The sequence below is a fragment of the Octodon degus genome, unplaced genomic scaffold, assembly GCF_000260255.1.
Source record: "Octodon degus isolate 3935 unplaced genomic scaffold, OctDeg1.0 scaffold00212, whole genome shotgun sequence".
NCBI classification, from domain to species: Eukaryota; Metazoa; Chordata; class Mammalia; order Rodentia; family Octodontidae; genus Octodon; species Octodon degus.
This window is the reverse complement of record NW_004524788.1, coordinates 955,088-972,681: the sequence shown is the minus strand read 5'-3', so window position 1 is coordinate 972,681 and position 17,594 is coordinate 955,088.

Genomic DNA, 17,594 nt, shown 5'->3' with positions numbered 1-17,594 from the left:
AGCAATTAACCACTAGGAAGAATGTATGCAATGTATGAATTATTGAAACTGTCCTACCAATTTGATTTGAAACTGTCTCATTGCTATTTGTTTATCAATAAAATTATGGGAAAAAAATTTTAAAAATGGAATGGGTGCAAAAATGATGGGATAATTGTGTTTGAAGGAAAGCACAGTATTTTTAGAGCAATAATGGCAATATTTGTTGTACTGTAATGATTTATTTTTAATTTAAACTTTTATTGTATAGTTTGCCCATGCTTTGTGTCACTCCTTGAGATCTGGCTCATAAGGGAAACCTTCTCCCCGTTCCTTACCGGAAATCAAGAGAAGCACTGAAGCACCAAAGGACCTACTTCCCTAACACCTGGAACCTGTCCCTGGCATCGTGCTAAATATTTGGCACTTTTGATCCATTTCACTTTCACAGCACTCTGTAAGATTTATCCTGTTTACAGGTGTGGAAAGTGATGCACGGGTAGGCAGGACAACTTGCTCAACATGAAACAGGCATTGAATCATGGAGTTGGAATTCATGTGCAGGCCTCAGGCTACAAAGTTCAAGGTACCAACCTTCTTTCACTCAAAGCATCTTACTTGGACTTAAGTTAGAATGGGATTCTGTAGGGTGATTGAACCTGTACACCCAAAGGACAGAGAGACAGTTTTGGAAATGATGCTAATTGACCTACTAAACCACCCAGATGGTAAACTTCATTCTGTGTATATTTTCTTCATTCAGACACAAGACTAGTTTCATAAGTCACTGAAGAAGGGAGAGAACTAGTGACTGGGATCACCTTTACTGAATCAAACAACAAAGCCTTGAAGCTGCCCACCCCCATCTCATGGTAGGTTGCTGGCAGTTACATGCATGGGGTGGATACACGTGCCTCAGACTGGAGGCACAGACAGGCTTGTTGACAAATGTAAAAAATAAGGCAGCAGACGTACTTATGCCTCTGGTTGTAAAAAGACAACAGAATTATTTTTTTAAAATATATATGTAATGCTAACCAGGACTCTTGGAGGCAGAGGAAGGAGGATCCCAAACTTCATCCCAGCCTGGGAAACTTACTGATGCAGTCAGGCTCTGTCTCAAAAATTGAAATGGTGAAGGGTGTGCAGCTTAGCATGTTGGTCTGGGATTTAATCTCCAGAAGCCCCACTTCCCCCCAAAAATCACAGAATTTTCTATTCAGCTACAATGAAAATATTATAGACATCTGTACTTTCTATAGAATGAAATGAATAAGGCCTCATTTCCTAGGGCCAAAAATAATTTACTTGGTTATTTATGCATTCACTTGTTATAAGATTGTGAATAAAAGTGAAAGCAACAATAGTAGACATATCTATGCTTTGGGATAATACATACAAAAGTCCTCAGCACCATTCCAAATAAGTTTTATGGGTCGCTTAAGTACTAGATCCGTTTAGTGAGTATTCCCTGTATGTCAGGCTCACTGCTGGGATCTAGAGGATTCAGCAGTCTCAAGACAGTCCCTGCTCCAGGGAGGAAGGCAGAGTGTGTGAGGTCCATGGAGGTCTGTGCTCAGAGGCCCAGGGGCAGCTGAGGGCAGGCCTTCTCACCTTGTCAGATGCTGGGTACAGAGGGGAGCTAGCAGGGACTGGGCAGCCCAGGGAGTTGGGCTCATGTAAGACCATCTTTTCTAATGTGGAGCATCTTAGACTCTTTCCTGAAGCCCACAGAAGTTTCTGAAGAAAGGAGGTGACAGGATCAGACCCTCCTGGCTAAAATGGGGAGTTTAGAGAGGTCAGGGACAAAATAAAGGAGGAAAACAGTGGAGCAACAGCAGGCTGTTGCAAGAATTTAGACAAAGGCAATGGTGGTATGGACTGAGGCAGAACAATGCAGGGGAGGAAACAGCTACTCTAATAATCTCTTCTGTTGACACTGCTTCTCAGCTCCCTCTGTTCTCACAGACACATTGTGTGATTTCATTTTTGTGTTACCTTTATAAAGAAATGGCTTCCACACCTCACTTGTCAATAAGGAAGTTACAGCTTGTGAAGGCAGAGTGAAAGATGCAGAGTTCACGATTGAGTCGGGTGTCCAAGTCCACACCGCAGACTCACACAGTACTAAAGTCACTGTACTGACACAGTGATGCCTTCTTGGATGCTATGTGTGTGGAGGGAAAGAAAAACACCCTGGGCGAGTGATTTCCTTCACCTTACTACTCTTCACCCATATTCTTTCATGTATCATCCCAATCCCTTCAGGTCTTAGGGCCTTCACCTTCTAGGGAAGGAAACTAAGGCCTCAAAGAGGATAAGTGACTTGCCAAGGTCACAGAGAGATAGAAAAGACACAAAGAGACAGAAAGACAGACTTTACATTCCAACCTAGGTCTTGGGACTCAAATTATATATCTTTGCATGATTTTTAGGAACCAGAAATGTGAAAAGAAGAAACTCTCCTCCTTTCCCCATGTTTTTCATTACATGGTATGTATCACAGTTTAAGTTTACCTGAAGTCCTTAGAGTATATCTACCCAACACATGTTTACTGAGTTAAGTGCTAAGCTAAAAGCACAACCCAACCAATTAGCCATTAAAATATACACTGTGTATCATCTGCAGGTCAGGTTTACCATTTTCTCACCATACTAGGACATCATTTAAATAGATTTTGAAAGTGGCATGAGGTGGCTAGATGATGTAGGGTGACCCACCGTATGATACAGGTGTCCCACATAAGTGGTGTGGCAGTTCCCTTGTGCATCAGAGAGCAGCTCAGAGCACAGCCAGAAGGCCATAGTCGGGCTCTCATCGCTGAGAGACAAGGAGACAAGAGACAGGAGACAAGAAGGGTTGACCTGGGCTCCTTGTTCCTCTGCTCACTATTATGGCTATGTTCTCTCTCTCTCTCTCTCTCTCTCTCTCTCTCTCTCTCTCTCTCTCTCTCTCTCTCTCTCTCCTCTTTCCCTTTTGCACTGTGCCATGGATCTCAAACCCAAATACCCACTATATTTCAAAAATCAAGTGGGAGACAGGGGGGGGTGGATTGAGAAGCAGCATGAGAAACTTTCTGAGCAGATGAATTTTCTACATCCTGTAGGACTGAGTTCGTGAGTGTACACATTCACCAACACACACAGAATGATAATATTTAAGATATGCATTTTACTACATATAAATCTGTATGCTTTTTACTATACATGCATCTCATCCTTAAAAAAGAACAATAAACAAATATTCTAGTGAGTGATGAGGATACAAAGTGTCTCGAGGTAAAACACTGAAGTTGATAACTAGCTTTTCAATGCATCAGGAGGAGAACTGATGGATGGATGACACATGGAGAAACACTGGACGGGCAGATGAGTGATAGAGAAAGCAGAGGAAAATGTTAGCCATAAAGTTTAGGTCTTGGGTGTTTGCTACATAATTCTTTCAGCATTTCTGTGTATCTGAAATTGTGCATAATGCAGGACAGAAGGGAATTTTCATCCAAGATAGAAAGTCTTGGCTTTTGGACTGCTCTGAATTTCAGATTTCCAGATTAGTGAAAACCAAAATGATACAAATATGATGACTTGACAGAGGGCATGTGGTAGCGGCACACACTAAGGGGAGACATTAGGGGGTGGCAAGGACTGTGGTGAATGGTGGCATTTGTGCCCATCCGCAGACAGGCAGCTACTGCCCTCAGCCAAGGAGCTGTGTCATGGGACTCCCCAGCCCACATTTGCTAGAAATTTTGGTCGGTTTTACTTCTCTTCCTAAGCAAAAATAGAAATAAGAATGTTTAGGTCAAATCTCATTTTGTTAATTTGGCAAACATCTTAGATGAAAATTTAGAAGAAAACATCGATGTTTGCCACAATAAACATCCACAGGCCATCTCAAGCCTGTAGGCTGCCAGGGTACAACCTGTGGCTTATTTCATAACCCTTGACACAATTCAGTTACATTTCCAGTGGGTGGTGGACTTGCGCACTGTTAGTATCCCATGTAATTTTAAGGGACTGTAGTTGCTAATCTAAATCCCTTTTCTGCTATACTTTATGGGGCATTGTTAGTCCATTTCCAGAACTTCAGGTTTCCATTTGTGAAGGCAGGATTAGGTTAGGCTGCTCTTTCCAGACTTTCTGAATCAAAAGAAACTATAAATGTTCTTATATGTGCATATGAAAAAACGTCCAGCCTCCTTGGTAGGAAAGAACCCATACTACCCTGCAATGGAGATTCTGAATTTGGCAATATAGACAGTGTAAGGAGAGTGGCATTTCTCGTATATTGATGGCAGGGTTCTGGCAATGTGACAGTGCCAATCAAAACAGCAAATGCATAGACTTTTGACCCCTCAGGCCACTTCTGGGAATGTTTCTTAATTATGGGTACATGTGAAATAACGCTGTGTACAGAATCGCCTATTTTAGCGTTGTTTGTATTGGAAGAAGATCAGAAACAACCTAAATGTCCAGCAAAAGCAGATGGGTTAAATAAACTATAGTTTATAAACTACAGTCATCTATAGAATAGATTGTTGCATAGCCATAAAGGGGAAGGTAAATCTTTTGTTACATATTCTTGTTACAAAGAAATAAGGTAAAGTAAGAGTGTACCTTGGGGACCGGGGAGATGGCTCAGTAGAATAAGCACTTGCCTGGCAAGCGCAGCATCCTGAGTTCAATCCAAAGAAACATGGGGCCTGCCCATTAGCTCAGTTGTTTTAGTGCCTGTGTAAGTAAAGGCACTCAGGCTCAGGATACTCTGGTTTGATCCCCAGATCCACATGCCTTCATGGGCCTGCCCTTAAGGCATCATGAGCCACCAAAAAAAAAAAAAAAAACAATCCTTCAGACTGTATTTATCCAGTGGTGTTCTGGGAAAATGTGTAAAAGTTCTTTCTCTGGCTGAGGTTTGGGAGATCATTGATTCTAGCATTTTTCTGTAGTATAAATACTTTTACCATGGCCATTTTTTTATTTTATTATTTTTGTGTGTGTGGAACTGGGGATTGAATGCAGGCCTTTGCTCTTGCCAGGCAAGCACTTAGTCTACTGAGCCATCTTCTCGGCCCTGATCATGGCCAAATTTAAGCTACCAACAAGAAATCACTAAACTTGAACTTGAGAAGAAACACATTTCTGCTAATGGTAATATATTACTGCCTGAAACAATTAATATAGAAAAATCTCCAAGACATTAATTGAAAAAAGAAAACTATGCATCAGTTTTCATGTCATAATTTATATAAATACAAAGGGGAGGAACAGAGGTTGTGTGTGTGTGTGTGTGTGTGTGTGTGTGATTACAGATCTCAATGGATGAATAAACACACACACACAAACACATACACACACACACACACACACACACACACACAGCCATTACTTTGTTCCAACTGGGAGTGGGAACTGGGTATACCGGGGGGACAAAGTGGGCAGAAACTCTTTACCATTATCCATCTATACCAGTGACAGCAAACCTTTTAGAGCTTTCAAGTATAACAGCCCTTTGGGGCACGCAGGCCCTACCTTCACTGCGTTGATCCATATCATGTGGAGTACCACAGATAAGAATGGTTTCTATGCCAGGTGTGGTGGTGCACACCTGTAATCTAAGCACTTAGGAGGACTACCACAAGCTGGGCTGCATAGTGAGTTCAAGGTCAGCCTGAACAGTGTGGCAAGACCCTGTCTCAAAGACAAAAATCATAATAACAATGTCTACCATATTTAATATTACATTAAAAATGCCAGGGATCATCTAGAGAATTTTCTCACTGCCGATTCCCTGGCTTCTCTTGGAGAAAGTTGGATCTGATGTCCAGTGAAGGCTGGGGAAACCTATACTTTACAAGTTCCTCAAATGATATTCAGATTAAGCAAATTTGGAGGGCACTGCCTAGTCCAATCTTCCCATTTTACAAAAAGACTAAAAGCCTTGGCCACAGAGGAGAACCTGTCCAGAGCACCCAGTGACTCAGAGGCACAACCAGTACTGACACCCAGGTCTCACACAGAGAGAGAGAGACATGATCCATCCAGCTATGACCCAGAGAAATTCTACCCGACTGGCATCACAGGAGCACCTCAACACCTGCCCCATCCCACCTTTGGGTCTCCAACCCACATCACTGACACATGAACCTAACCTGCTACTCACAATCCAACAAGTACTGGTTCACAGAGAGTGACACTGACACAGGCTCCCCTGCAGATCCTTCTAGATAACAGGGACCACAGAGGAACTTCTGTGTTAACATGACATGTGACATATCATCCATTTTTTCTTGGCATTCATCACCACCTGCCCTTGCATGATGTTCCCAAAGACAGGAGAGGTGCAGGTGGGGAGGAGGCAGCAAAGGGAAAGAAAGGAAAGAAAGAAGCCTATTTCTCCCCAGGTGCCTGCCACCGACACCTGATAGGCTTGGCTGTCATTCAGTCCCTTGGTGTCTCCTGCATCACATCCGTACCTGCCTTTTAAACACATAATTAACTGTGTGTTTTCAAAAATGGCAAATCATGCCTTCATATAAAACAACAAATTCAGTCCCGAGACAAATTGAATCAAGTTCTTCAGGTGTTTTTTTTCACTTCAATTAACCCCAAGACTAGTGCAGATCAGAGGTGCAAATCTTTGTGCGTTATGTGACCACAAACAGGGATGCAGCAGAATGTATACCCCAAATTATGTCTTTAAGTGCTCATTGGAGACACTTGTAATCATGTTTTATTACTGGTCTCCTCCCCAGCATAATGAACTTTGATGAAATAATGAAGCAGCCCTGGCGCCTGAGCAGTCGGGCTGGCAAACTCACCAGCTAAGACCTCCCATGAGTACAATAGCCCAAGCTGGGCGCCAGCTCCAGTGGCAGCAGGGCGGAAAAGCTGGCACTGTGCCCGCCACTCCCTGCCTCCTGGCTGCTGGGCTGCTCTCCTGAGTCACAGAAGCGCCATGGCCAATTGAAAGTGAGGAGTAAGCCAGGAACATGGGGTTCACCCAGTCACAAAACAGAAGTTCTGGACAGAAGTGGGCCAGCCCATGTCTCATCACCCACTTTTGCCCAGACAGAGAAACTGAAGCCCAGAAGGAGAAGGTGACTACACCAAGACTGCATACATCACATACATAGAAGGACTAGAAGCCAGGTCTCCTGTCTCAAGTCCAAAATGTTTCTATGATTTCTGCAGGGTTCTCTTTCCCAGTGGTTTCCAAACCCCCTAGAAGCTATGAAGCTTAGACTCCAAATCCCTAGATAGATGCTGGTTCCACGTGGCTACTGGCAAAGCTAGGTGTCTGAGCTTCCCCAGTAATTCTTTAAATCAGCTGGATGTGGATTTAAAGAAAGTCAGAGATGGAAATTTAAAGACCTTGTCAGATAAACATTGGTTCTTCCAACTCAAAGTGTGGGCGTGGCCGAGGAGCATGGGAATTGCCTGGCACTGCTGGCATCAGAATTGCATTTCAGCATAATCTCCAATTTAAAAAGCATTGCTACATCCCTACAGGGGTTAGCATATGTGTGGAGGATCCGACTCCATCATTATAGATAAACAGTGCTTTTCTGTAGAGGGCCTGGGTAATGATAACTGCCTCCATCAACCACCACATCCCTGTTGCAGTACCCTGTAAGGATCTAGTGTTTTTCCCATTTTGTAGTCGAAGAAACTGAGGTCAAAGAACTGGTCAGAACCACCAAATCTGAGCTTATTTAATTTGGGGGGTTTTACTTGCTTTTTTTTTTTTTTCTTCCTAAGAGCCCTTTCTTATTGTGTGTGGGTGTGTACAGAGGGAAGTGACTCACAGATAAACTCTGCTACAAATTGTTATGCTTCCTTGATAACTTGTTTAGAGAGCATCTATAACTGCTTTGGTGTTGGGGTTGAATGAATTTGTTATTTTCAACTAGGTAAATGGAGGTGTTTGAAACTCTTTAGGAAATTTCATTTCTTTGTGTAACATGGTCTCTAATTTATTTTCAAACGTGCTATACACAGTGCAGTGAATATATGTGGTTTAGTTTTTCTGAAAATAAACTAACTTTACTGAGACATGCTTTCCACATTGTATAAAATACTTATTACACATATACAATTCAGTAGTGTCTTGGAGATCCACAAAGTTGTTTCCCACAGCCATAAATCAGTTCTAAAATATATGCATCACCCCTATGATATCACTCTCATACATTCACTGGTATTAACACCTCACCCATCCAAACCTCACTTCTGTCTCCCCTCATAGATTTGTTTTCTCAGGATGCCCTATGTAAGTGGCTGACTTCTTATGTTTGACTTCTTTCCCTGACAGTCATGTTCTTTGAGGCTGTCCCATGGCAATGGCTGTATCAGTAATTTATTTCTTTTTACTGCTCAATTGTAATATGGACATACCACATTTTGTCTAGCCATAATTTGTGAGATAATTTTATTCTATACTCAGAGGCAGACAGTTAATCTTGAAAGGGCATTCATGTAAAACCACAATATATACCCAGGAACTTCAAATTTTCATCACATAGTAGGTTATTTAGAACAAAATGTGCCAGTGATCATGTTCTTTTGTTAAAAAGAGTCTAGGTCTTAGTCCACTTTCTGATGCTGTAACAAATTGTCTGAGACTGGATAATTTATGAAAGGAAGAAGTTTAGTTTTCCTTGTGATTCTGGAGCTTAAAAGCTTGAGAGTATTGTGCCAATGTCTACTCATATGTGAGAGCCATATGCCATGTTTATCATAGCAGAAAGTGAAAGGGCAAGCCAGTGTATATAGGGAAGACAAAACCTGAGTCTTGAAGTAAGTGATCCAGTTTCAAGGGAATTAATCTAATCCAGAGAGAAGACCATTAATCTGTTAATAATCTAATAACTTCTTAATGGCCCAGCTTTCCGACATCCCAACCATGGTAATCAAATTTCCATGTGATTTTTGGAGTGGACAAACCATTCTAGAGCCATGACACTGTTGCTCAAGAGCTGCCATAGTATCCACACTGTCCAGGAATTAAGGTCCTCTGGTGTCCGGCTCTTTAAGCTTATATTTTATCACCTAGTCGGATGAGAAGACCTTTTAAATGTTCCATGACAACATGCAGCATCCACCATGCGATGTGAATGTCTCCTGAAGAGTGAGTCGTCTCTGGATGTGTAAGCATGGAGAGTAGAGCTTCATTTACTTCACAGGGACTGATTGTGTCTGTGTATCTTTAGATGAATTTTTCTCCCTGTTTGTCCATAAACAATGTGCCTATGAAATGGTTCAATATGGGTTTATTGTTATTATGCCACAAATCCCAGGAGTGAACCAATACTCAGTTCTCACCTTCCCCCAATATTTACCAAAAGGAACTGAAAATTGGTGAATGGTCAAGTTGGCTTTGATCAATCTTCAGAGCTTCCAAGATTATTTATTGAGTCTTTCTATACAGGAAATGAATCCATATGCATGTGGGGCACATTGCCAGCACCACTCTTTTGTTTTGCCATGGACATGTGACTCATTCTGGCCAATGAGGTGTGAGCAGAATTAGCACATCTGACTTCCAGCCCCAAGCAACCTTGGCAATCTCACCACCTTTGTCTTCCTGCTATAACTGCTGAAGCCTTCAGTTGAGAAGCTCCCCAAAAGGAAGGCACATTAACAGCCTGGGATAGAAACATGTAGCTTGAACAAGTAATCAACCTTTGGTGTTTTCTGATTCTGGGATTGAAGGACAGAATGAGGCTTCTTATTGCAGCATTACCTCTTTCTTGGTCACAAGTACAAGGATGACGTTTGACTCACGAATTTGTCAGTCAAGTGAAGAAGTCTATCATTGATCAGACTGTTAAAAAAATAATAATGAAGAATTGCTAAGTGCTCAGTCTGGGGAAGGCATAGAAAAACTGATTTGCCAAAGGTGATGTGGGTTCTCCAGTAAAGGCGGAACTTGTGTGATGGTTCAGGAACTCAAAGACTTTTCCAGCAGTCCATCAAGTTAAGGCATGTGATCTGTCACCTCACACCTCTGCCACTCCCCTGCCCAGGGTGGGTGCAGAAGCAAGTGCCACAAGAGGATCAGTATCCCCTGGTGCTCCTGCTCTCAGGTGAGCTCAGTACCTGAGCTCCAGACACTGCACTCCCTTTGAGCAGCCCATGACCCTAAGACGTGGCCTGGAACCCCTGCTAGACTCAGTGGTGCCAGGTGCTCCACTTGCAAAGGTTCACCTAGGGAATCAGAACTTCAAGCTGCCAATCTAATCATTTTAATGAGTTACTTCTTAATATTGATAAAGCACCAATTCCAGGACCTCTTATCTCCAGGATACCAAACTCAACTGATGTTCAAGTAGCTTATTTAGAATGGAGTATTCGATCCCTGGCAACACATGTCGCACCAGCCCTGCCCCAGGGTGGGTTGAGCTGGCCACAAAAATAACTAAATAAATAAATAAAATTTTAAAAATAGAGGTTTACCGTGATTGGTCTGGGGCCACAAATGAATGCTTAGATATTGGAAAACGTGCTCCAAGGTGGCTACAGGTGAAAAACAAATACAAAAGAGAACATTAAAATGACACTCACTGGCTGTGTAAGTCTTTGGGCTGGCCAGATAGCTCAGCAGACTAAAGCGCCTGCTTAGGTTCCATCCCAGGAGTACTGTGCTGGCCCTGCTCCAGGGCACTCAGAGATGGTGCTTGAGACTGGGCATGGTGGTACACACCTATAACCCCAACACTTGAGAGGCTGAAGACAGGAGGATTACTATGAGTCCGATCTACGTAATGAGACCCTGTAGACCATGAACCAAATACATTTAAAAAAATCAAAATTTAAAAAAGATTTAAAATTTAAGTTTAAAAGCAAAAGAATTTAGAATGGAGTAGCAGGGGCATAGAATCTACATATATTCTCCAGTATACTTTAATTCATCTCTAGATTACTCATAATACTTAATGCAATATAAATGTTATATAGATAGTTGGACTTTTTAGAGAATAGTGACAAGGGGAAAGGTCTGTACAAGTTCAGCACATTTCAAAGATTTTTGATTCTTGGTTGGTTGCATCTGTGGATGAATAATGGACTTATTATGGACACATATGATTATGGTAATCGTAATAATGCTTTCCCTTCATGATTTTTGAGTTTACAAAACATTTCTTTTTTCTGTATTGAAATGTTTTCCTGTATATTAGCTGCCAGGTGGCTTTCTAGCTCATTTGCAATTAGAAGGAAATTCCTTAGTATGAGCCATGGAGCCTTTTATGCTGTGGGTAGTGCCCACCTCACCAAACCCGCATGTCCCTTCACTTCTGTGGCTCCAGCTATGATGACAGCCTTGCTGTCCTGCAGACTCTTACGTGTCCATGCAAAGCCTTAGGGGACAGAGCTCCCTGTACCTGCAGGGCAGCATCCTTAAAGGCATCCTTAGGAGCAGCCAGTCAGTTATTTAAACTATTAAAACAAAACCAAATATGGTGGCATATGCCTGAAATTCCAGTAATCCAGGAGACTGAGCCCAGCTTGGACAACTTAGCAACTTAACAGGATTCTATCTCAAAAGGAAAAGAGCTGAGAATGTAGTTCAGTGAGACACTAAAGCAAAAATCAGTAAATATAAAAAAATCTTAAAAATTTTCTGTACTGAGTATATACAGAATTTTTCTGGTCATTATTTTCTGAACAATTCAGTACAAAAGCTCTTTGTGTAGCACTTATACAGTATTAGGGGTGTGTGTGTGTGTGTGTGTGTGTGTGTGTGTGTGGCCAATTCAGCCTGACCTTGGGGCAGCGACAACATGGCAGGTAGTGCTGGAATCAAACCATGGTCCCTGCGCTTGCCTAAACTTGCATAAGCAGATGCTTTAGACCACTGATCCATCTCACTGGCCCCAGTATTAGGTATTATTAGCCATCTAGAGATGATTCAAAGTATACCAGAGGAGATACATAGACTATATGAAACTACTACACCATTTTAACATATGGGAGCTGAGCATCCACAAATTTTGGTATCTTTGGGTAACATGGAACCAGTACCTGTGGGTACCAAAATGACCATACAATGTAGAATAACCTTTTCTTTTGTCCCTGCAGATATCCTACCACTTAGCTACATCCTGAAGCCTTTTTTATGTTTTCTTGGGACAGGGTCTGGCTCAGTTTCCTAGGTTGGCCTGGAATTGGTGATAATACAGGTATGTGCCACCCTGCATAGCCTCCAACACCATTTCAAAGAACAATTTCTTAGCCACCAAATTAAGTTACTTCTCCACTCTGGTCATTTTATATTTAAATATAATGTTTCATGGTCTTCATCTCATGCACCATTTAATGTGAAAATTTTACTTCTTGCTTGGCTGCGTTTACAACCTAGTTGAGCGAAAAGGACACTGATTCATATAAACCCAGTGCTGAGAAAGATTAATTGAATTTTCACCATATGAAGGATTTATTTATTTCCTTTATTGCCCATGGTTGGAAAGGAATTGAATGACTTGCCTGCAGGCTCAGGGATAAAACTAAGTAGAACAGACATGAGATTGGCCCCAGGGTCTGTGGTGTTTGCCACCCAACCAAGCCAAGCCCCACTGTCCAATGCCTGTGGCCCATGCTTGTGTTTCCGGGTGAACCTGTCTCTGTGGTCTGCCACACTGCTGCAGAGTGTGGGAGCTAATTCACACTAAAAGATGTTGACCGCGGTGAGCCTTCCTGAGAAGGCTTAGATTTTAACAAACTGAAAACAAGGGTATGGGCCTTGGCACAAGCAAATGCATCCCTGGACCAACACCATGAAAGGTCCTCCAAAGTGAAAACATTGTCCGGACGTCATTTCATAGGGCGTTTTGTCCTCAGTGGCCAGGCAAGGCTATGAAATTCTGAGCTGAGGTTTCAGGGCCAGGCCACTCCTGAGTGGGCTTCAAATTTAGACTAAGCAGCAAAGAAGATGCTATGGCTGTTATGGGGGCAACGAGGAGCAGATATCTCTTCACAGTTTTTATCGTGCGTCTCTTATTGGGGTCATACTTAATGGTTGGTTTATTTTTCTTTTTTTTTAATTTTAATTTTATTTTTCACTCATTTTAATGAGAAAAAAGATAAAATAGCAATAAAACAGTTTCAAAATAGGACAACTATAATAATTAATACACTGCATATTGTTATCCTCCTAGTAGTTATTCAGAGGACAAGATGTAGAGATGATAGCTTGTCTAAACAATAATAGTAAAAACCCTTTTTCTCAATGAACTAAGAAAAAGTACCTGTACATCTATCCTATCTTGCATATACATATATTTTTTTCACAACAAAACAATATTTTATTTATACTTTTGCAAAGTTAGTAACATGTGATACAAGGTTTCCTAGTGACTAATAGCTGACTTTGACCAGACGGGGTGTTTATCTCAGGACAGAGGTAGCTCATTTGCTTTAGGCACTGAGGTCTAATCCCACCTACACATGTTTAATTGATTTTCTAGCTTCCACTGCTCCCAACATATCCACTTTTTTTTTTGGTTTTGTTTTGTCAGAGATGGGTGTTCCGTTACAGTTAGGGAAGCTGTATTTGGTGAGGTCTTTAAAGGACCTTTTCATATTTGATGCCATTCCAAAGATTGTAGGTGCTTGAATTCAGCAAAATAACCCAATATAGACCAATAGTCCATAATAGTAGTGAGTTATCAGGGCATCTGGCAATTGTCGGAAGTTATTGATTTGAGCCTTTTTTATAGTTTTACATAAATGCATACATTGTAGCATTTGGGGCTAATAGCATGAATTGTTCTATGTAAATGACAACACTCCCCCTTATCCCTAGTTTCAGTTACTTGAAGTCATTGTGTTCCAAATACTTGGATGGCACAATGAGAAAGAGAGAGAGGACAAAGACAGAGAAAGAGAGACAGAGACAAAGAACACTCACGCTTTTATAATAGTATGTTGTTTCATCCTGTTTTGGGTTATTATTGTTAATCTCTGTTCTAGTCTACAAATAATCCTTTATCATAGGTATATGACTAAGGAAAACTCATAGATTATACATATAAAGTTCAATATGATCTGTGGTTTCAGGTGTCTCCTGTGGGATTGGGGGCACATCCCCATATTCAAGGGGATTACTGTCTTTCTGACTCTGATTTACCCTTCCTTTCTTTTTAAATGTCCTCAACCTCTAAAACAATCACTGTTTTAAGAAAGGCCCATAAAGAAAATGACAACACAGAAATGCTGCCTTCCATTCTTGGGAGAGCTCCCTAAGCTTTTAGAGTCTGAGGTGAGCATGAAGTTTTCTACAAAGGAAGGAGTGAGCCCAAGACCAGGCCTGGCGAGTGTGTGGGAGAGCATCCATGCTCCCCTGTGGCCCCTGGACCTTCTGGATCCAGCCCAGGCCCACTGTGTGGGTGAGACCTTCCTCCATGCACTCAGGACACCTCTACACTTCTGGATCCAACCCAGGTCCCGGGTGGGTGAGACTATGCGGCGCACTCGCAGGACCCCTCCACCCCTTCGGAGGCAGCCCAAGAACAGGCTGTGCAAGTGTGTGGGAGAGCTTCCCTGCTCCCCTGTGCCTGCTGGTACCCTCCACAACTAGCCCAGGTCTGGCATACAGGCCTAGGGTGAATCTCTGCAGCTGAAGTCCCTGCAGAGAGGGTAGGGGCCAGAACCACCCAGCTAATTCAGAAGCAGAACATCTTGCCAGAGGAGCACAACAGGTTCACTTCGAAGGGCTGAAGCAGGAAGAAGCTAAGCACAGATAGACTCAAGCCACTCACAACTGGATAAATTCACACTCGGTAGATCTGTACCCAAATATCAGTAGGTTCTAAGGTTATAACTGCACCAAAGCTCTACACCAAAGGTCAGAGGAGAGTGCTATACAAAATAACAAAGAAGAGGAGCAACATTCAATCTCAGACCCTAAGGGCACCCAGAACAAGTACAGAGGACACTAGCACAGAAGAAATTGGGAATCACAGCTGAAATGTCTGAGTCAATAGCATCTGAAATAAAGAAACAACAGCAGAAAGATATAGAGGAACTCAGATCAGAAATAACCTCTAAAAAAAAAGACATCTCTTAATTAATAGCATCTGAAGTAAAGAATCAAATGCAGAAACATATGGAGGAAATCAGATCAGAAATAATCTCTGTAGTAAAAGAATTAATAACTGCTTCTAAAAAACATACTGATTAAAAATCATAGAGGCTATCAGAAAAAAAATGGATTCCTTGAATGAGCAATATGGGAAAGATTCAGATCACATGAAGCAGAGTCAAAGAGACATAGAGGAACTTAAAATTTCAATCACAAGCTTGCAAAACTGTTTCAGTGAAAGTGAAGATAGAGTTTCAGATCTTGAAGACTCTGTTGCAGCTAATGAAAAAGTAAGAAATTATCTCTTAGGGGCCGGGCAGATGGCTCAGTAGGATAAGCGCTTGACTGGCAAACACAAGGATCTGAGTTCAATCCCCGGTTCCGCAAAAAAAAAGAAAGAAAAGAAAAGAAATGATCTCTTAAAAACAACTAGGAGGCAGGAAAAGTAATTCACTACCTGCAAGACAATGCAAAGATGAATAATGTGAGACTAACAGGCATCAGTGAGAAAAATGGAGTCAATACAAATGATATAAAAAGAATATGGGCAGAAATAATAGCTGTAAACTCCCCAAATATGAGGAAAAATCTGACATTCAGGTAACCGAAGCATACAGAATGACAAGAGACCTCAACCCTATTAAAAACACACCGAGACATGCACTAGTAAAGATCCCAGAAATTCAGCTCAATAATAATCTACAGAAAGCCACTAGAGAAAAGAAGCAGATCACATTCAAAGGAAAACCCATCAGAATTATGGCCGACTTCTCTTCACAAACCATGAAGACAAGAAGAGCATGGACCAGAGTACTTCAAATCCTCTATGGAAACAAATTCCAGCCCAGACTACTATACCCTGCAAAACTCTCTTTCAAGTTTGATGGAGAAGTGAAACACTTCCATGACAAAGAACAACTAAAGAATTTCATAACAAAGCCAACCTTACACAGATTACTAAAAGATGTTCTAGAGAGGGACCAAAATGGTCAGAACTCCATGAACGAGAAAAGAAGGAACCCACTAAATGGGGCAAAGAATTAAACACAGGACAAAAATGAGTAAACAACAACAGGTAAATAACACGTCAATTGTAAGTCAATACATCTCAATTATAACCATCAATATAAATAGACTCAATTCACCAATTAAAAGAAATAGACTGGCACAGTGGATTAGGAAACAAAATCCAACAATTTGCTGTATAAAAGAAACACACTTAACTCATAAAGAAACTCATAGGCTGAAAGTCAAAGGATGGAAAACAATACTACATACCCCAGCATGTCAGAAAAAAGCAAGGGTAGCAATTCTTTTCTCTGACAATCTCAACTTCAAACCAAGAATGATCAAAGGAAATAAAGATGACCACTATATACTGGTTAGGAGAAAAATTCAAGAGGAAGATGTAACACTTGAAAATGTATACATAAGGGCCAGGGAGATAGCTCAGTGAAATAAGTGCTTGCTTGGCAAGCGCAGGGGCCTTTGTTCAATTCCTGGTTCCGCAAAAAAAAAAAAAAAAAAAATTATATGCACCAAACATGGGAGCACCCAACTATTTAAGACAAATTTTAATGGACATGAAAAATCTAATATCTAATACCACAATCTTCACAGGAGAGCTTAACACCCCTTATCCCAAAAAGATGGGTAAACCAGATTAAAAAAATTAGCAAAGAAGCAGCAGAAGTGAACCAGAGCAAAATGTACTTAGTGGACATATACAGAGTGTTCCACCCAACCACAGCTCAATGTACATTCTTTTTTCAGCTGCACATGGGTTATTTTCTAAAATAGATCATATACTGGTCCATAAGTCATGTGTAATTATATGCAAGAAAACAGAAATTACCCCATGCATATTATCTGGCCACAGTGCAATGAAACTGGAAATAAACAAGGCAAGAAAACAGAAAAAAATGCATAAATACATGGAAACTAAACGACACCCTACTCAGGAACCAATTGGTCACAGATGAAATTAAACAAGAAATTCAACAATATCTACAACTCAATGAAAATTCAAACACAATTTAGCAGAATTTATGGGATGTGATGAGTGCAGTCCTTATAGGGAAATTTACAGCTGTGAACTCACGCATTAGGAAAACAGAATGGGAGCAAATAAACACCATAATGTTGTACCTTCAGCATCTAAAAAAGGAAGAATAAACCAATCCCAGAGCCCAAAGATGGGAAAAAATCGTAAAAATTAGAACAGAAATCAGTTCATTTGGGATGAAGAAAACAGTTCAAAGAATTAAAGAAATCAAAAAGCTGGTTGTTTGAAGGATTAAATAAAATTGATGAGCCCCTGGCTAACCTTATCAAAAAGAGGAAAGAAAAAATTCAAATACAAAGAATAAGGAAAGAAAAAGTTGTAACTACCACAGACCTGGTGGAAATTCAGAAGATTATCAATAGCTACTTTGAGAACATTTACTATCACAGAATAGAAGACACAGATGAAATGGACAGATCCCTACAAAGGTAAAAATTACCAAAACTGAATCAAGAAGATATAACAACT